This window comes from Pelophylax lessonae, assembly GCF_965119305.1.
Source record: "Pelophylax lessonae genome assembly, chromosome: 5".
NCBI lineage: Eukaryota > Metazoa > Chordata > Amphibia > Anura > Ranidae > Pelophylax > Pelophylax lessonae.
Genome location: NC_138772.1, coordinates 495,875,954 through 495,895,757, shown reverse-complemented (window position 1 = coordinate 495,895,757; position 19,804 = coordinate 495,875,954). Strand labels below are relative to the sequence as shown.

The 19,804-nt window shown below is 41.7% G+C and overlaps 1 protein-coding gene across 1 annotated transcript in view; it reads left to right on the top strand.

Moving 5' to 3' along the window:
* Positions 1-19,804, top strand: part of RSPO2 (R-spondin 2) — a 193,974-nt gene that overhangs the window by 80,588 nt on the left and 93,582 nt on the right. The window lies entirely within an intron of this gene.

The following is a 19,804-nucleotide window of genomic DNA, read 5'->3' as shown; positions in this document are numbered from 1 at the left end:
GTTAGGATACGATCGATATAACATTCAGAGATGTCAAGCTAACGGTAGACATCGCTGTATCCCCAGGTAATGTGTCCAATACTACTTTTCTTGCACATATCAACAAGGGATCTATTAGATTACCCTTGACACTCTACAGTCTGGTGCATTAGTCCTACATATTGCTTGCCTGCAGGAACTATATGTATATACATATATTTTTTTGAAGTATACAGGCACCAGTCTGATATTAATCATCATGCGCCAGATTGGTCTTACATCACCGCGAGAGGAGGACGAGACGTCCTGTACAGTATGGACTGAGTCGTGCACTGGTTTGTTTCATTGCACTATCCAAAATGTATTACTTGAAATGTATAATTTTTGATGAAAAATCTATGATGAGCTGGGAAGTAGTTGTGGACTGGCCAGCATACCAGTAGAGTTAGTGGTTGCATAGGGCTAGCAAATTGAAATTTGTAATGTTTTGGGCAATTAGTTGTGTAGCCACGCCCATTTGGGCGATATCTCCTCCCACATCCCTAAGGGTCATGTGGAGGCCTGGTCTTCCATACTATATTTAAGCCACGGATTTGGCCATGGTCTCCAGCCTCGAAACGCGTCAGACCTCTGCTTTCAATGAGATATCGGACCTCTGCTATGAGGTGGCTTTATGGAATTGATGTGCCCGAATTTCACGAATGTTTGTGAGTAGCTGATTTTTATTTTGATTTAATAAACTCGCTGAGGATAATGCGCTAGGCTGGTGCGCCCTTTTTTTGTTTTGTATCTACACTTGCTAAAGTGGTACCTGAAGGAGGGAGGAAGCGTCAGCAGGGGACCACCAAAGAGAAGGGAAGGAACTGCTCTATGCAATATTGTTGCGCAGAGCAGGTAAGTATAACCTCTTTTATTTTAACCAAAAAATTCTTTATTGCATTAAAAACCATGGCGTTACCGCTCATTTAAAAAGCAGTGCAGGTGTTTTTTTTTTTATTCTTTATTCCACTAACTTTCTAAGGTGACTGAGCCTACATTGGGGAGCTGAAACTACTGGACTGGTCTTAGCCAACCCATAGTCTATGGATCTCAGTTGTCCTCCGCTGGCTATAAGCCATAGAACTGAGTAATCAGATGATTGCTGATCACTCAGTTCTCAAGTCTGCTCTGGATGCTGACATTATTATTATCTTCAGAGTCTGGAGCAGCTCTGTGATGGCTTTGATTCTGTGTCACAACTATGTACACTCCTGTAACCCAGAAGAGAATTATGACCAAAACCGCTTTGGACATACAAGCCTTTTAAATAAAGGTGTCACACTGGACTGCTAGAAGCTGCAACAAGGGTTGGTCTGGTGTGAAGTTTGCATTGTTTATTGTGGATGATCGGGGGAGAGCGAGAGATGAGGAGGCTTTATCAGTTTTTTTCTTTTTTCTTTAAAGCAGAACTAAACTGCAAGGGGTGTGGAGGCACTTGCCAACTTACCTCTTAAGGCTGCTATTAATGACTTGAATTTCAGCGAATACCTGCTAGAGCAGCTAAAATTTTAGTGATGGGCTGCCCTGTCGTCGACCCTTTGCTTGGATAGAGGAATCTAAAAACTTTAGTTTGCTCTCCTCCAGTGATGACTGATCCACGCTCTTCACTGATGCCATACTTCTCCTGTTCATCTTCCAGATTGGGGTCTTTTTTTTTCCTTTGGCCACTGGCAGGGCTTTTTTTTTTTCAGCTGGAACTTGGTTCCACCATCTCTAGCTCAGGCCTTCTGCTCCCTGCTCACCACTATCACTTGTAAACTCAGAAGTCTGGCTCTCATCTTGCAATGGTTCCCACAGATCTGAACTCCTGAGCGTCTCTCACTGAGTTGAGGATGGGGATAAGGGAGATGCAGGTGCCGTGCGGATGCAGTGAGGATGCTGACGCACCAACTGGATGATCTCCCTGCAAGTGAGAGAGACTGAACCACCTACAGCGTGCGGAGAGGTACTAGAGTCGGCTGGGTGCTTCAGTTTAATACAGCAACAAAAGTAAGACCTGTGGAAGATGGTGGAGCTTTTAAAGGGGGGGGGGGGGTTGCATACAAAGATCAGAGCTTAAGAGGTTTGAAAGTGAGATGTGGATGGGGGATGCAGAGGTAAGCAGCTGTTGAAGGCTGAACTCTGCACTCTCTGTGTAGCGCACCCCTGAACTTTGTACGTAAGGCAACCAGAACTCTGCACACTGTGTAAACTCCTCTTTCCCTCCCCTGTACTCTGTACTTAATACACACCTGGTATTTAATGCCCCTTTAGGCCCTCCCAGTGAAATTTGACCACACTGACTATTTAATGCGGTTTGAAGGGTGTGGAAGTCGTGGTTGAGTTCCTATTTTCTGGGAAAAACAGCCCTGGACATTGGGCACCTAATGTTGATGAAAATGACACACAAGCATGCTGGAATTTCATTATCCTCAGCACCTGGCACTATTTTCGGTGTCTTGCAGATCCCGGGAATCTACGCTGCACTGTGCACAAGTCACAGACCGGGTGTACACCATACCAAATGGCTATTAAAAAAAAAAAAAGGAAACTTTGTTGTTTTTTTTTTTTTTTTTTTTTTTTTTCCCGCTTAAGAAGACATTCGATTTCTGCTGTAAACTGACCTTTTGTCACAAAAATCACCCAGGATTCACACATTTCTCCAGTTTTTTCCAGTTAGAAAAAATGTGCTCATCTTTGGGGAAAAACATTTATAAAAAGACAAGAAAATGTCTCCTTCAAGAAAAAAATGATTCAAGGGTAATTTCTTTCTTTCTAAACTTAAGTACCACTGTAAGTTTATTTACATATTTATTTAGGCTTGGTATAATTGACACGCTACTAGTTACCTCCTGCTATATACAAGGCTGTTAGTCCAGCTGCCACCATAGTGTTAAATCCCACACATGAAGTAGATGTGGTCACACGGTTTTCTGAATTTGGTCTGGATTATACAGCAATATAGAACCAGAGTGAACTAATAGTATTACTTGGAGGGTGTGTGTGTGTATGTATATATTATATAGTGTGTGTGTGTGTGTGTGTGTGTGTGTGTGTGTAATTATATAATTAGTATCTCACTAAAGTGAGTACACCCCTCACATTTTTGTAAATATTTTATTATATCTTTTCATGTAACAACACTGAAGAATTTACACTTTGCTAAAATGTAAAGTAGTGAGTGTACAGCTTGTATAACAGTGTACATTTGCTGTCCCCTCTAAATAACTCGCCATTAATGTGACCAGTATGAGACAGTGAGCGTGATAACACCAAGTTTAACACACCTGCTCCCCATTCACCTCTGAGACCTTGTAATACGAACGAGTCACATGACCTCGGGGATGGAAAGTGGCTAATTGGGCCCAATTTAGTCTTTTTCACTTAGGGGTGTACTCACTTTTGTTGCCAGAGGTTTAGACATTAATGGCTCTGAGTTATTTTAAGGGGACAGCAAACTTACACTGTTACTGCCGGTTCACACTGTTGCGACTTGTCAGGCGACAAGTAGCGGCCCATGCTGTGCAATGGAACCGTTCTAATAGGAGCGGCTCAAGTCGCTCCGACTTAGAAAAAGGTTCCTGCACCTATTTTTTGCAAAGTCAGAGCGACTTGCATTGACTTCCATTATGTGAAGTCGTTGCAAGCCGCGCCGAAGTCGCGGTGCATGAGAGACGGCATTAGCTGCCCAAAGTCGGGTCGGATCAGTGTGAATCGACACATATACAAGCTGTACACTCGCTACTTTACATTGTAGCAAAGTGTCATTTCTTCTGTGTTGTGACATGAAAAAAATTTAATAAATTTTTATAAAAATGTGACTTTTGTGAGATACAGTGTGTGTATATATATATATATATGTATGTATGTATGTATGTGTGTGTGTGTGTGTGTATATATATATATATATATATATATATGATAGACCGATATGGTTTTATTCAGGGCCGATACCGATATTTTGGTCGCAACATATCGGCCGATATTTTGTACATTTAACTTTGAAAAATAAAGAATTTTTGACACAAATCTGGTACTGAACATGTTAATTGAGGTTTAATGCTTAATTGCTGGCTGGTACAGGGCCTGTGGGTGGCTGGCTGGTACAGGGCCGGTTGCTGGCTGGCTGGTACAGTGCTTGTGGCTGGCTGGTACCAGGCTGCTGTGGGTGGGTGTATGGCTGTGATACACTCCCGCGAGACTAGTCCCGACTCCAGATGAGGCTGTCCAAGGCAACATGTTATTAGGGATAGGCCGATTACCAGCAAGGCAGATATATTGGGGGCCGATATACACTTTCCCCGATTTATATATAATATATATTTGTGTGTCTGGGTCAACCATGGACACGTTACAGTTAGGCTAAGCTATATTCAGGGTTTAAAGCCATATACACCGATCAACATTTTGATCACCCACCATAACCTATGGACATAGATCTCTGAAGGCATGCTGTGGTATTTGCCCCCAAGCCGTCAGTAGCCAATCCTTTACAGTAGAACTATAGGCAAATCCTTTTATTTTCATTTTGGATAGAGTAAGGAAGGGTTATAACCCCTGTAAGGTTTATATGCGTCATCTTTGTCCCATTTGGGAGATTTACCTTTACTTCCTGTCCTATAGCCAAACAGAAACTGAGAGGAAATCCCTTCTAATTTGGAGAATTTCTTGGGGACCCCTAGCTCACCAGAACTAGTGTCCCCATTGGGATATTTTCCTGCTACTACTTTTCTGGGACAACCCAAAATTTTGGGGTTTTCTTTTACTTTCACTATCAATGATAATGGTAAACAGAACAATCTGGAAAATTCGAAGGGAAAGTCAACACCTTGAACTTGCTGTGCTCTCAAACCATTCTTGAGGTAATCAGACTAGGCCACCTTCTTCCATTGCACTTTGGTCAAGTTGTTATGCTCTTGTGCTCATAGTAGGCACTTACGGCTGTGGACACAGGTCAGCATGTGCACACTAGCCGATCTGCGGCTACGCAGCCCCATACGCAACAAACTGTGATGCAGTGTGTGTTCTGACACCTTTCTATCTGAACCAGCATTAACAGTTTCATCAACTTGAGCCACAGTAGCTGTTCTATTGGATTAGTCTACTTGGGCCTGTCTTTGCATCAATTAGTCTTGCCTGTCCATGACCGGGTCACTGGTACTGGTTCTCTGGTTTTCCTTCCTTCACCCCTTTTGGTAGGTCCTGACCACTGCAGACTGGAAACATTCCACATGAGCTGCAGTTTTGGAGATGCTCAGACCCAGTCCTCTAGACATTACAATTTGGCCCTTGTCAAAGTCACTCAAATCCTTATACGTGCTCATTTTTTTCTGCTTTCAACACATCAATGTTTAGGGACAGCATGTTCACTTGCTGTCTAATATATTCCACCCACTTTCAGATGCCATTGTAACTAGATAATCAATGTTGTTCACATTATCGGTCAGTGGTCATAATGTTATGGCTGACTGGTGTATGTTGGTGGTTCAGAGCCAAGGGTATGCGCGGAAATTGTATTCCTTACCAATCAGTTTTTTTGCATTACGTTCTGTATAAATGTAACTGCTGGAGTATTAGCCTATACTACCGCTTTTATTATCAGGCATTTTTTCAGTGCTTTGATAGTTTGACTCACAATTACTCTGTCATGGAACACTGTAGCCAAAAGCATTGTATCACTTTTTAGACAGTGCTGTTCTGGAGTAGTACTTAATAAATGTTTGTTTTTCATTTTTTTTTTTTTTTTACTATATTGGCGAAAAAAGATCAAAGGATTTGAAAAAAAATCTGTGTCACTAAACCCACATCCTAAAAAAAAAAAAAAAAAAAAAAAAAAAATAACTATTAATAAGTGGTGTATTACATGCTGTTTATACTCAGTCACTATGAGATTTGTTTTGTGTATTCTGTAAAAACCTGGTTAATTCTGCTGCTTTCTATATCCACCTTCTGTTCTTGTCCCCAATTCAGCTAGGGATTTTGCAGCTGTGGTGGCAGCTCTGCACATGCTCAGTTTTCAGTGAGTTTCTATGCTGAGCTTTTCCTCCCTATCGCATCTGAGCAGCCCATGTTGCTATAGACTCATGTTGGTGTATACACAATGGTAAATCACAGCTCACTCCCTCCCTCCTCATCCATGCCCACTAACCAGCCAAACACAATGGGGTTGGATATTATTATGTAGAATAATGGAGGCTTCACCTCCCTGCTATTCTAAGATGCAGGCTGGAGGGGTGTGACACAGCTGGTGACTGGAAGAAATCCACCCACGCCATGTTTTTTCCCCACAAAATATTATTTTATTTTTTGATTTCAAATACAGATTTGTATGCCAATTTAAAACCGTTTTATTGATTTTTATTTATTTTGACACTGTAGTCCAAAGGCTGTTTTATTTATTTATTTTCCCCAGCATGTGACCCTCAGCAGAGGACTAGAAGCTCCTCCTTTTTGTTTCCCTGCAAACAGGCTTGGAAAGAGCGGAGTCATGTGACCGCTGTATATCAATTAGGAAAAAGGTGTATAGTGTGTTTTTTTTTTTTTTTTTTTTTTTTTAAATGAATACAGAGCCATAAGTCACATATAGAAATAGAAGGACCTATGTAAATTAAACAGTGTGTGTTTTAGTATCCCTTTTAATTTCTTCTTCTTTTTTATTTTTTAAACCTATCAAAATTGCCAGGATGCTATGAACGCCCCCTTTTTTGGAAAGTAGACCCCCCGAGGTAACCTAATTTTTTGCCATAACTTTCTAGAAATGAATTGAGAAATTTTAAAAAGTACACCCCCCCCCCCCTTTTTGTACTTTTCTATCCACCAAAAGAGCACCTAGTAGGTTTACTATGAAAATGTAAAGTACATGAAAAATTTGAAAGCTCTCTTTAATCTTTACACATCTTCAGTTTTTAGAGAAATGTGAATACCTTCTTTTTAACACCTTTAATATTTTCCTAAAAGAAACCATGTTTTCTTCGCTCACGGACTGCTTGCATATTGTGAGCACCGGTATGAGGGTGCACCTTGGCTGGACTAATGGTTCTTGCCACGCGATAATGAAATCCAGTAACTCCTGTATTTTGGCTAATGCCAGTTCAAGCTGTCAACACTTGGCTGATTGAATTGCTTTTATGTCTACTTTTATTAAAGGTTTACATACTGTAGGACTTTTTGAAAGGGTTGCATAAGATGTAAGGGGCCCCTATACATGTTTTGCATTATGGTCCTAGATGTCTGCCTACACCAACTGCAACATTTAAAGCCAAATTTCCTTATCTCCCCCCTCTGTATGTATTTTTTAATTTTCTATGTTTTCGTTCTTTTTTTATTTCTTCTCTCCCCCCCCCCCCCCTCTCTTTAGTCCAACCACATGACACACAGGGTCCTCTTACTCCTCTTCTATGTAATTACATAAATATTCTTCTCTGCAACATTCTCCTATAAGCTCTGAGCAGTTTGAGCTTTGCCCACCCAGGAATGGGTTCCTGACGCCCTGGGCTCTAAGGAAGTGGGTTGAATGTTGCTGGGTGTCATTCAACCCAGAAAAAGACCAGCCATGAAGGATCACTCTAGATGAGGAAAAGCACCAGGAACTTTTCTTTTTTTTGTAATGTGGTTTAATTAATTCGTTTTTAATTTAATTAGTTTGCATTACTGAAGGTGTGGTAGAAATGTATCTTTTGTCTAAATATTTGAATTCTCTAAAAGCAGTCCCTCTTTCCGATTTAGGAGCGTAAGCAATACCTGTGCAACAATATATAATCCATAGCAACAGGTACAGAAAATATTGCTTGTATTTTAGGTTTACTGGTCCTTATATGTTTGAGTGTATTACTGTCTCTGTAGAAATTTGATGACTGGGTCCTTAAAGTGAACTTCTACTCCATTTTAAAATGTTACGTCTCATGTACATTGGGTAACAAAAATGCCGCTTGTATGGGTGTTTGATTTTTTTTTTTTTTTTTCCCCCCTAAATGCCCTTCTGTTAGCCTATATGTTCCTTCACACACAGGTGTCTAGAAGCAAAAAAAAAAAAAAGCCCAGGGCCAGCTTTTTCTGAAAATAAGCATTTTAGCACAAACACACCTTGAGACTCCTAAACCTGCTTAAAGTGGTTGTAAAGGCACACGTTTTTTACCTTCATGCATTATGCATGAAGGTAAAAAAACCTTCTGTGTGCAGCAGCCCCCCCTTAAGACTTGCCTGAGCTCCCTCTCGATTCAGCGATGTCCACACAAACCTTGACTCTCCAGGGACTCGCACTCCTGATTGGCTCACTGGCTGTTATTGACAGCAGTGGGAGCCAATGTCTCCCGCTTCTGTCAAAAGTGAATCAGGATATGGAGGGGGCAGGGCTGAATCGTGGGGGGCATCTGGCAGGAGGGAGGAGCCAGGAGCGCTGGCGTGAGGCCCGAGAAATGGAGGATGGGCTGCTCTGTGCAAAACCACGTCACAGAAGGTAAGTATAACCTGTTTATTTAAAAAAAAAAAAAAAAAAACAAGGCTTTACTATGAATTTTGAAAATTATTGCCAGAGATTTAAAACGGTGAAAGGCACCACATCCCTGAAACAACTGGTAACTACAATAGGAGGGGGCAAAGTGGGACTTTAAAGGTGCAAATGATGGAGAAAAATCTGAATTCTCAAAAAATGAACATTTTATTTAACATATAAGATTAGGACAAGACACAACATCAATTAAAATGTTAAAAGCAAGGAAATGCACTCGATAATATCAACTCTACATGTTTCGCCATCTTCATAATAGCTTCTTCAGGAGTTTGATAGATATTTCTCGAGAGTGACCATTTCTAAATTACAAAAAGAAAACATGAAAATAGAACAAATGTAATCAGACAAGGGCATATATCAATGATGGACCTACGTCATCTCCACTCCCGGCAAACGAAAAGGTTCAGGTTCCTCTAAAGGTACATTCTGTCAATACTATATCCATTGGATTTATGGAAATTATTTGGGCATTCAATATAGGATCATTGATATATGCCCTTGTCTGATTACATTTGTTCTATTTTCATGTTTTCTTTTTGTAATTTAGAAATGGTCACTCTCGAGAAATATCTATCAAACTCCTGAAGAAGCTATTATGAAGATGGCAAAACATGTAGAGTTGATATTATCGAGTGCATTTCCTTGCTTTTAACAATTTAATTGATGTGGTGTCTTGTCCTAATCTTATATGTTAAATAAAATGTTCATTTTTTAAGAATTCAGATTTTTCTCCATCATTTGCACCTTTAAAGTCCCACTTTACCCCCTCCTATTGTAGTTACCATAAGGCTTTACTATGGCGGTTTGAATGCTTTTTTTTCCCCTCCCCTTGGAGCAAGATGTTAAGGTGAGGAAAAAAAACCTCCCGTATGCATGAGGCCTTTAGTAGTAAGAAATGCCTAAAAGCAGATGCCACAAAGTGCCTACTATTTCTATAAATCACCAGAAAAGCTTCTTCAGTTCCCTTTGCTGATTTAATTTCCCTTTTTATCACTTGTGTCTATATACATGTATAAATGCAGAATGACCAGTAAAGGCATTTTTAATGGACGATGGACTGGCATTAAGCATATTTGAAGCTGTCCTTGTTTAATTTGCTGTTACATTACGGTACCTTTTTTTTTTTTTTTTCTTTTAAGTTGTGTTATTAAACAGAAAATGCTAACAGTCTGTAGCAGAAGCTGTTCTCAAATTCTCAAAGTTAAAAAAAACAGGCCTTGGTCAATAAAGTTCAACAAATGTAATTACATTTTTTCCTGTAGAAACATTAGCCCTGTTAACTTCCATTGGCACATGGTTGGGATTTTTTTCCCATCTACCTTTTGATTCCAACTGTGTTCTGAGGCCACTTTGATATACAGTGGGACTGGCTTTTCTTCTTTTTTTTACTTAAATAGTTGTGTTTTTCTTGCCACCTCCATGGGGTAGAAGAGAGTTTTTTGAAGTGGGCACTAGAAGTCGGCATTTGATAAATGAGCTGTTGTCCTATTTACAGTGACATCTGCTACATAAATGGCTGATGGTTTTTAAAGTGGAATTCCAGTCAAATTCTAATGAAGGCTAAACCTACTCCCACCTCCATTCTAAGACTATTCTATCTACCCAGTAAAAGAAAATGTGCTTTTAATTGCTTATTCTGAAGCCTTCCAACTTTATAGATGTTTGGGAGAATCTGCCTGAGTAGGTGTCCCTTGGACTCTTGTCTGCTATACTTACAGGATTTTTATATGGATGTCTTTTAAAAATACATTGCTGCTTGTGTGAGGGAGAATAAGGCCCTAAGTGGACTGTATGGCAGTTATCTGTTGATTTGATACGATGTGGAATGCTTGTATTGGTCATATCTCTTCCTCTGGACCATAGGGACTGAATGTCTGTACACTAGAACACGTGTCAAACACAAGGCCCGCGGGCCGAATCCGGCCCTCCAGGCCATTTCATGTGGCCCTCGCACCTTAGCTGCAGGAGAGCTCCAGACCTCCTTCTGACCCTGTGCTTTCTGCTTTCCAGCAATGCCTCCAGCTTTTTCCCAGCAGCTGCACAAGGTAAGTGTTGTGCACTGTAATGTAAGGGAGGGTGGGGGATGCAACTTCTGATGGTGGGGAGGCTCCTGACATCTTATGTTAGGGTAGGTGATGCTCTGAACATCTAGTCTTACAGATAAAACCGGCCCTTTTGAGGGCAATCATATTGCTGATTCGGCCCTCGATTAAATGGAGTTTGCCACCCCTGCACTAGAACATTAATTCATTGATGTCTGTAGACCACAGGCATTGGATGCCTAGATGTTGGACTATCAAACTGTCTATAGCTCATTACCCCACATTCTGGAGGAATTCTCCCGTAATTTAAGGCTCTTTCCAAGTGGCAAGTGTGAAGGGGTTTGAGTGGGGTCTTGCACAAGCGTCATCAAGTTGAAGGACTGTGTATGTCCATCAGCCCACACTCCTCCTCTAGACCACAACTTTACTGCCACAACGGAATATCAGTGTACACATTTAGTGGTTTGTACCATTATTGTTGCAGTGAGAGAGTGTCCTGACATTAGGATGTCCACATGGAAATACACCTGCTCCCATAGCAGCCTAATTAGTCCTTTTTGATAGTATACCCTTAAGGGTTATGGTTGGTCTGGATATATATCAAGTTTTACATTCTATATTCACTGATTGCACTTTACCTATGGAGGGGCAAACTAATGGTCATTCAAGGTTTACTTCTATTTTAAAGTGACTGTCACTATGCAGTCATTTTTAGCCAATAGGATGTCTGTATAAGAATCATGATTTCTACTTTTGCCTTATAGGCTACTTGTAATAGGAGCGTGGATATACATGTACCAAGTAGGTTGACTGTAACAGAAGTGTGAATATACTTTTTGCCCAATAGGTCGCCTGTAAAAGAATCATGAATATACTTACCTTTTGGGTGGTTCATGTATTGAAAAGTTACTGGTGCAAGTATTTGACTATTGGATGTGTTACATACTTGCGACCCTGCTGACTTCCGAAGGACTCTTATGTCCTGTACTGATGCACAAGCAGGTTGGGGGAACCACAGTGACTGGCAGGGTAGCAAAGTATTCTACGCACCATGAAGTGCCCAAGTAGCAATTTAAAGCCCATTGTGCCCTTGAAAACCACCAAAGACTTCTTGACTTCCCCTTCCCCTTCCCTATTGACTTCAATGCATTTTGCCAAAATGGTGAATTTTTGCTAAAGTCTCTAGATTTTTGCTAAGATGTGAGGAAGAAAAAGTTCACAATTTTTGCTTAGCCATGCCTGAAATGCAGGGGACTTCTTTAAAGCCCATTTCTGGTATTATTTAAATTGTGACGGGACAATTTAACATTAACATTAAAAAACAAAATGAGCCTGGAATTGGGCTGTAATTGAATAAAGCAATTTAAATAAAAGGCTCTTTATTCGTTTACATTTATTTGACTCCGCAAGAAGGCATCACTGAAGCCCAAAATGTGTGCGATTAGGAGTAGGTAATAAAAACATGTGGGGGCATACTTTATAATGTAATCTCTTTAGTCTCTGCAGCAGCACAGAAAGTAGAATAGGAGTAAAAATCAATATCTTTATTGGTATGGAGATTCAGAGAGAAACTGTATCTTCTGAAATAGATTTCTGCTTTGTATTAAATACATGATGTCATCATAATGGGTTTAAATAAATTTAGAGCAAATAACTCCAGGAGCTTGCTGCCTATGTGACCAATGCCTATTGGAAATTCTGAATATAGAAATGTATATGCACAACTGGGTATTGTGGGTAATGATGTGACACCATAGATGACAGCTAGAGAGCGTTTGCATATGTATTGTGATATGAAATCTAATATAGGAGATGAACGGTTCTAAACTCTTCATTTCATTTAAAGCTCTTTACATTACAGGCTCTGTTATGTAATCTCTGATTGTGGGGTTGAGGACCTAAGTAAATGCTATTCAGTTTTGCCCCCTTTCCAGTGAATCTTTGAATTGCTAGTCTGATGTCATCTGGGACATGAGTGTTTTTGCATCTTCTTCAGCCTGTATAAACTGGTTTACTTGGAGCCCCAGTGAACCCTTGTTTTTTATTATTGTAATGCGATTATTCGGCATATACGTATGCAGGTTGAAATATGTTAGTTCTAGCTAGTTTGTGGCTGGCCTGGGCCAGGGGGAAGGGTTAACTTTTTTGTAATCTCAGTTCCTTATCCTAGTCAGCCCACCTGTGCTTTAAAAATGTGGAAGGCTGAAGTCCAGGAGCCGTTCGTAGCCGATTTTAGTTAGTTTTGCTCCTGCTCGAGGTTGGAGGTGTTGGGACTCCTGCGCCTTGTAGTCCGGTAAAGGCACTGGGACCTTCGGAGAGATCTAAGCCATGGAGCATGCCAAAATGGAGACGCTCGTCATTGAGGTATGGTCCTACCCACATATGCAAAAATAAACATATGAGCTATTCTACTTTTTACAATAAGTGCTGCAGCAAGGGTTAGAATAACCTGCTCTGGCAAGTAGTAGAGTTGGACCGCTCTCACCCACAAAGCAGCGACCTGACTGTCCAGTTTTCTGACACACACCCAACACTGCTTTAATCAATGGTAATGTTGATCCCTCCAGCTTAATAAACAAATGCGCAAATTAGAATGTAATAATGAATAACTAAATTTTAGTCGTTTTTTCACTGATGGCAGTTAGGTAAAGGTTCATTTGTTTCTCTGCATTACTGTGCTTTGGACATCATTGAGAAATTGTGCCACCAAATCAGACTGTACGGTTTGAACTTAGTGAGTGTTCAAATTATTCTACACCATTCAGACAGATGGCTAAGAGAAAAAAGTCCCTGACCACTAGTGTGGAAGATGCAGCCCCAGTGGGGTTTGCTCAAATAAATGTAGCCCATACAGCTGCTTCCCATAGTGCTATGGTGGGAAATCTGACATAGGGAGATGGAAAGGATGAGCCTGTTTGCCGTGGGAGAGGAAAAGGGAAAGCTTGCTTGGTAAATGTTAAAGATCTATCGAAAGAATATGGTGGCAGTGAAGGGCATCGCACCATAAAGCTGCTTCCCATAGTGTCATGGTGAGGAATCTGGCATAGGGAGATGGAAAGGATGATTCTGGTTGCCTTCTGAGAGCCTGGTTGTTGATTGAAGAAGAAAAGCCCAGTTGCCAAGGAACAGAGAAAGGGAGAACTTGGTTAACATAAAAGATATGTAAAGGAAGAAAATAGTAGTGATGGGCATCACACTATTTGAATCTATTCTTCTTTGAGACACATTAATAAATAAGGGTATATGCATTCCAATACTTAGGACTTTATTTCCTATATTATTTTATATAGAAGATTATGCAGCACTTAGTACATAGGAACATTTATGTCAGTTCCTGAGCCCTGACAGACCTCATGGTCAATTTCATTATGACTAAGGCCCTAAGGTTGGGACAGAAACGCATCAAATTATTTTAAATGATGAATGCTTTTATGTTTTGATGAATACCTAATAATATAGCTTGAACAATTTTACTATCCATCCATCCAAGTCTGTGACGGATTTTCTACTTCTCTGATATTTGTCTACGGTATGTGCAGTGTACTGTATATCCTGGAATAGGCGATTGCACCTGTCCCAGTGGACAATAAATTCAGGAGTTGCAGCACCACAAGATTTCCTTTCATGGTCAATGTGCTGGGAGCACCCAATGAGCGCACTCTCGGCACAAAACGTCATGCCGCTGTGAATGCATGTGTGGTGGCTGGATGTTAAAGCCCACCATTCATGCTGCCACACATATGCATTGCAAGGTCAACAAAAGATTTAAAATCATATGTTAATTTCCACATTGTATTTAAATTATTTCTAGCCTACTCCTATTTATCCTGAATAATCTTGACGTTTGAAAATGTACTTTGTGAAGATCCTCACTACTCCCACACTATAGATGTACTGAGAGGTGGAATTTCAGGAGGACGAGTCACTAGATGTGAGGATGCATGCCTAAGGTACATTCATACCAGTAAATAAGGCCGGTGTGAATTGTAGCAGCACTTTCTCAGCTCCCAGCGGCCAAGTGCAGCAATGATCGCTGCTGGGTGCACACAAAATGCTTCCAACAGTGATCACCACAGGTAATTGCTGGCTGGTCAAGGTCAAACTTAGCCGCTGAGCACCACAGCAGAAATTATTATTATACAGGATTTATATAGCACAAACAGTTTGCGCAGCGCTTTACAATTTGAGGGAAGACAATACAGTTACAATACAGTTGCAATACAGTTCAATACAGGAGGAACTAGAGGGCCCTGCTCGTTAGAGCTTACAATCTAGAAGGGAGGGTAAAGTGAAACAAAAGGCAATAACCGTGGGGGATGGGTTGATGGAGAAAATGGAGGTACATTCATTAGGGGCTGGTAGGATAGGCTTCTCTGAAAAGGAGGGTTTTCAGAGATCGCCTAAAAGCTAATAGAGTGGGAGATAATCGCACAGATAAGGGTAAGGAGTTCCATAGGATTGGAGAGGCTCTGGAAAAGTCCTGGAAGCGGGCATGGGAGGAGGTGACGAGGGGGCTAGAGAGCAGGAGGTTTTGAGAGGAACGAAGAGCGATTAGGTTGGTATTTTGAGACGAGGCTGGTGATGTAGCTGGGAGCTAAGCTGTGGATTGCTTTGTAAGATGTTGTAAGTATTTTGAATTTAATTCGTTGGGTGAGCGGAAGCCAGTGGAGGGCTTGACAGAGAGAAGCAGCGGACACTGAGCAATTGGTAAGGTGGATGAGTCTGGCGGCAGCATTCATGATGGATTGGAGCGGGGATAGCCTTCCCACAGTGTCATGGTGAGGAATCTGACATAGGGAGATGGAAAGGATGATCCTGGTTGCCTTCGGAGAGCCTGGTTGCTGATGTAGAGGAAAAGCCTAGTTGCCAAGGAACAGAGAAAGGGAGAGCTTGGTTAACATAAAGGATATGTAAAGGAAGAAAATTGTAGTGATAAATTTAGAAGATTCCTGCCGCTACATTCGTAACGGCCTTAGTCACTGGTGTGAATGTGTCCTTATAGCTGTGGACAGCCCCAGCTTCTTTCAGCCTGTCATTAAAGCTGAGTTCCAGCCATTTACTCAGCTGTCCAACGGTCCAGCGATGCGGCCGCCGGAAGCCTAGATCCTCTCCCTCGGCGCCGGCATCACTGCTGTGGGCACCCGGCTGTTACAGTTTGCGGCTTCACAGCCAGGTACCCACTGCGCATGCGCGCCGTGATTGGCCGGCAATCTTCTGGGACCTCTGACGTGTCCCAGAAGATTGCAGGGAGGGAGGGGGAGAGGAGAACTTCCGCTCAGGGCGCCGCGGCGCTCCGAGCGGAAGTGGGAGCGGGTACCTGTCAAAACTAGGTACCCGCTCCCCCCCCCAAAAAAATGACATGCCAAATGTGGCATGTCGGGGGGTCAGGACTCCCTAAAGCGGAAGTTCCACTTTTGGGTGGAACTCCGCTTTAAGTTGTACAAGCGGAGTGACTACTGCTAACATTAACACCCGGGATATTGCCCGCAGGTATCCACAGAACACTTTGCTGCACCATAGACAACTTGGGAATGTGAATGAGGCCTAAAAATATGGGCGAGGCCTAAAAATATGAGAAACACCTCAACAGCCCATTCTGTATCTGTGGTCTCTGATCAAACTAAGACATGGGCGTAATTCTTCACATGAACCAGTTCTGTAGTGTACCAAATTATGGTAAATCCAGCCCGAGTAACTAAATACTGCAAAAGATTAATCCAAGAAACACAGAAAAACAAATCCAAGGATTATAGAGTTCAACATTGTTAAATACCAAGTAATATGTGTTTTTATTTCCATATATACCCTTTGACTCTTCTGTGCTTTTACTGCCAGTGCCAATACTGACTTTTGACTGAACAGCAAATATTCCTTATATACAAGAACACAGCCCCTTTTGTGAGCTGTTTCTCTTATGAGTAGAAGCCTTTTCTTTCCGGTGAAGTGCGCTCTTACCGAGTGTTAAGTGTATTTGGAAACATAACAGACAAATGTAAACCCAACTACTGCAGGAATAATGAGCCTTTTAGCGGACGTCTTCAAATTTAAAGGATGATTGCCATTTAATTTATTTTCATTCTTATGTGGAGTTTGGAGTAATTGTCCCACGTTGCTGTCATTTCTCAATAGGTTGAGACCAAACTAGTAGCACTTGACATAAAAGGGCAGTTGACACTGTGCAGCAGTGTGTAATCCCGACAGGGAGCATGAACATAAACACAGGACACGGCCTGGATGACAGAACGTTTTTCATCTGATACTTCGGGAACTTCTATTACTCTTATGCTGCAGTCTTTTGTGCTATTTAAAGAGAAGTCCAAAGATCTTCAAGTTCTCAGATGTTTGTGATAGTTGCTAAGAATTTTAAAACTCTCAGTAAGGGTAAATAAGACTTTTGACAATGCTTTAAATATGGATACTTGAAGGGGTATATGCTTGACTGGTATTGCTGCCATGTGTCTTATGCCCTAGGTGGTAATGCTTCCTATACTTATATGATGAACATTTTAGCCCTGGTGCATAAGCCTCCGTTGTTTTAGGTACAGATGGAAGGCATGGGTGCACCATCCACACCACTGTCAGAAGCCTGTAAAACTCGGGCTTTTCCACTGCATGGAACCGAACGGTTCGGCTCGCTTTTGTGCTTTTCCACTGCCGGTACCGCATGGTATGGTGTAGGAACGGTTCAGTACGGTACGGCTGCGCTTTTCCACTACATGGAACCAAATGGTACGGCTCTCTAAAACAGTACCGCCTCGATTGTGGTTCCAAGAGGTACCATACCGGTACCATATCCCACAATCCTTTGCATGCAGTCACTACTAGCCACTGATTGGTCAGAGAATCATTGTTATCCCACCCACTTACTTTAGTACTACTTTAGTGGAAAAGCAAACCATACCAAACCGTATCGAACCGTTCCAACACCGTACCATGCAGTGGAAAACCAAACCGGGCCGAGTAGAGCCGAGCCGGTACTTGCAGTGGAAAAGTGCCATTAGAGGCTGAAGGCTGCTGTGGCTAGTTGGTGCATCAAGTGCTACAAACGATTTGGGCAGTATGTGCCCAGGGATGAACTCTAGAAATGCAAGAAGTCTGCGCTCTGGGCATTACTGCCCTAAGTGATGATGGCACTGGGTGCCGCAGCAGCTTTCAGCCTCTCATTGAGTTTAACAGGCTGCGGGCAGTGAAGTGAATGGTGTATCTGTGCCTAAACACCAGAGCCTCATGAATCGGGGGCTAAATGCCCAATGTGCATTGGGCCTAAAGGGTACTGCTCTCGTGTGTTACCAGAAGACCCCACAAAAGGTCTCTGTTATTACCTTTGTTAATCCATAAAATGCATCCTCCATCCCCCTATTGAATAAGAGTGGGTTGCAAGGTCATAGTTAGAATTTTAGCAACAATTTCATGGACATTATACATGTGCAAATTTATAAAAACGGTTTATGCTGTGATCTTGGAACATGGCATTGGTGGCAGAGAGGGCCAAGATATGAGATTGTCCTGGCAAATCCACGACAGTCGGCATCTATGCATTGAACAGTAGAATAACAGGTGATAGGGCATATCCATGCTGCCGAGGATATCAGGCCATATAGGAACAAAGTGGAGTGATTTTCAGAGAGGCCCTTAAAGTGAACGGCCTAACTTGTAAGGATGGAAGCAAAGAACAAGATTTAAGTCTCAAGAGAACCGGTTTAGAAATAAAAATAGGAGCTGCCATCGACCTCTTGGGGCTTACAGTATGTGAGCAGCACAATGGCTAAGTGGTTAGCCCTTCTGCCTAGCAGCACTAGGGTTGCCGGTTTGAATCCCAACCATGGCACTGCCTGGAGTTTGCAATGTTCTCCATGTGCCTCTGGGTACTCTGGTTTCTTTCAACACTCTAAAGACAAGCTGGTAGGTTAATTCGCTCCTGTCAAAATTGGTCCTAGTATGTGTACTGTGTGAATGTGAGTTAGGGACCGTGGATTGTAAGCTCCTTTGATGTTAATGTACTATATATATATATATATATATATATATATATATATATATATATATATATATATAATATATATTTATATATTGTATGTATAAATCGCTGTGTAAATTGAAGGCACTAAACAAGTACAGTATATGGGCAACTTTTGGGCATACAACTTAGTGGTCTCCACACTCTCCATACCACTCTCTTGCTGAGTTTTTAAAGTAGTTCTAAATATGTATATATTTGGTGCTTTGACACCTAGTACATTCTTGACTTCATATAGGCTCATGCAGTATGGGCATACAACATACGCAAACCTATTACCAGGCCTGGGATACACTGCTGTTAGGTACAGCCGCCAATAGTAATTAAAGACTGTATGTGGCTGTAAACCCATGCATAAAGGCCTACAACTCTGGATGCAGACAGCCTATGTTCAAGGGCATACAGCATTTTTTTATGCAAGTAGCAGTATAAACCCACTTCAAAATATGTACAGCCATTTATTAATGACCATTTTTTTTTTTTTTTTTAAACCTATAAAAGCTGAAATCCAGGTTAAAAGGAAAATCCTATTTAATCGTTATTTTAATTTTTCTAAAGACCTGGTACACATGAATGAATTTGTCTTTTATTGAGCATTTTAAAAACCACTGGGAGAATGGGTGCAAAGACTATGAGCCAATTGGGGCTTTTTTTTTTCTTTTTTTAAAAGAACAAACCTTTTATACTTACCTGCTCTGTGCAATGGCTTTTCACAGAACAGCCCCGATCCTCTTCCTATTCTCGGGTACCCTGCCAGTGCTCAGGGCCCTCCTCCCTGGCCAAGTGTCCCCATAGAAAGCTGCTTTTTATGGGGGCACTCGTGTACTCGCTCCCTCATCGCAGAATTTTGATTGACAGCAACGAGAGATTCCCACTTCTACCCATCAGCCCAGTTAGGAGGGAAAGAGTAGGGAGAGCCCCTGCTTTCATGCACAGCACTGGATCGAAATTGAGCTCAGGTAAGTATAAGTTGGGGATGGGGGGGGGATCCTGTTTTCTTACCCTAAAGTTTTTACGAGTCGATGTCTGAATGGAGTCAGAGCCTTGGCTCAGGAGGAGGGAGGGGCCAGGAGCGTCGGCGAGGAACTTAATTTTTACCTGCACAGAGCAGGTGAGTATAACATGTTTGTTTTTTTTAATAAAAAAAAAAAAAAAAGACTTTAGTATCACTTTAACCGTTTTACGACCACCCGCCGCAGATGTTCTGCGGCAGGCAGCCAGTCCCAGGCGAATCGCCGT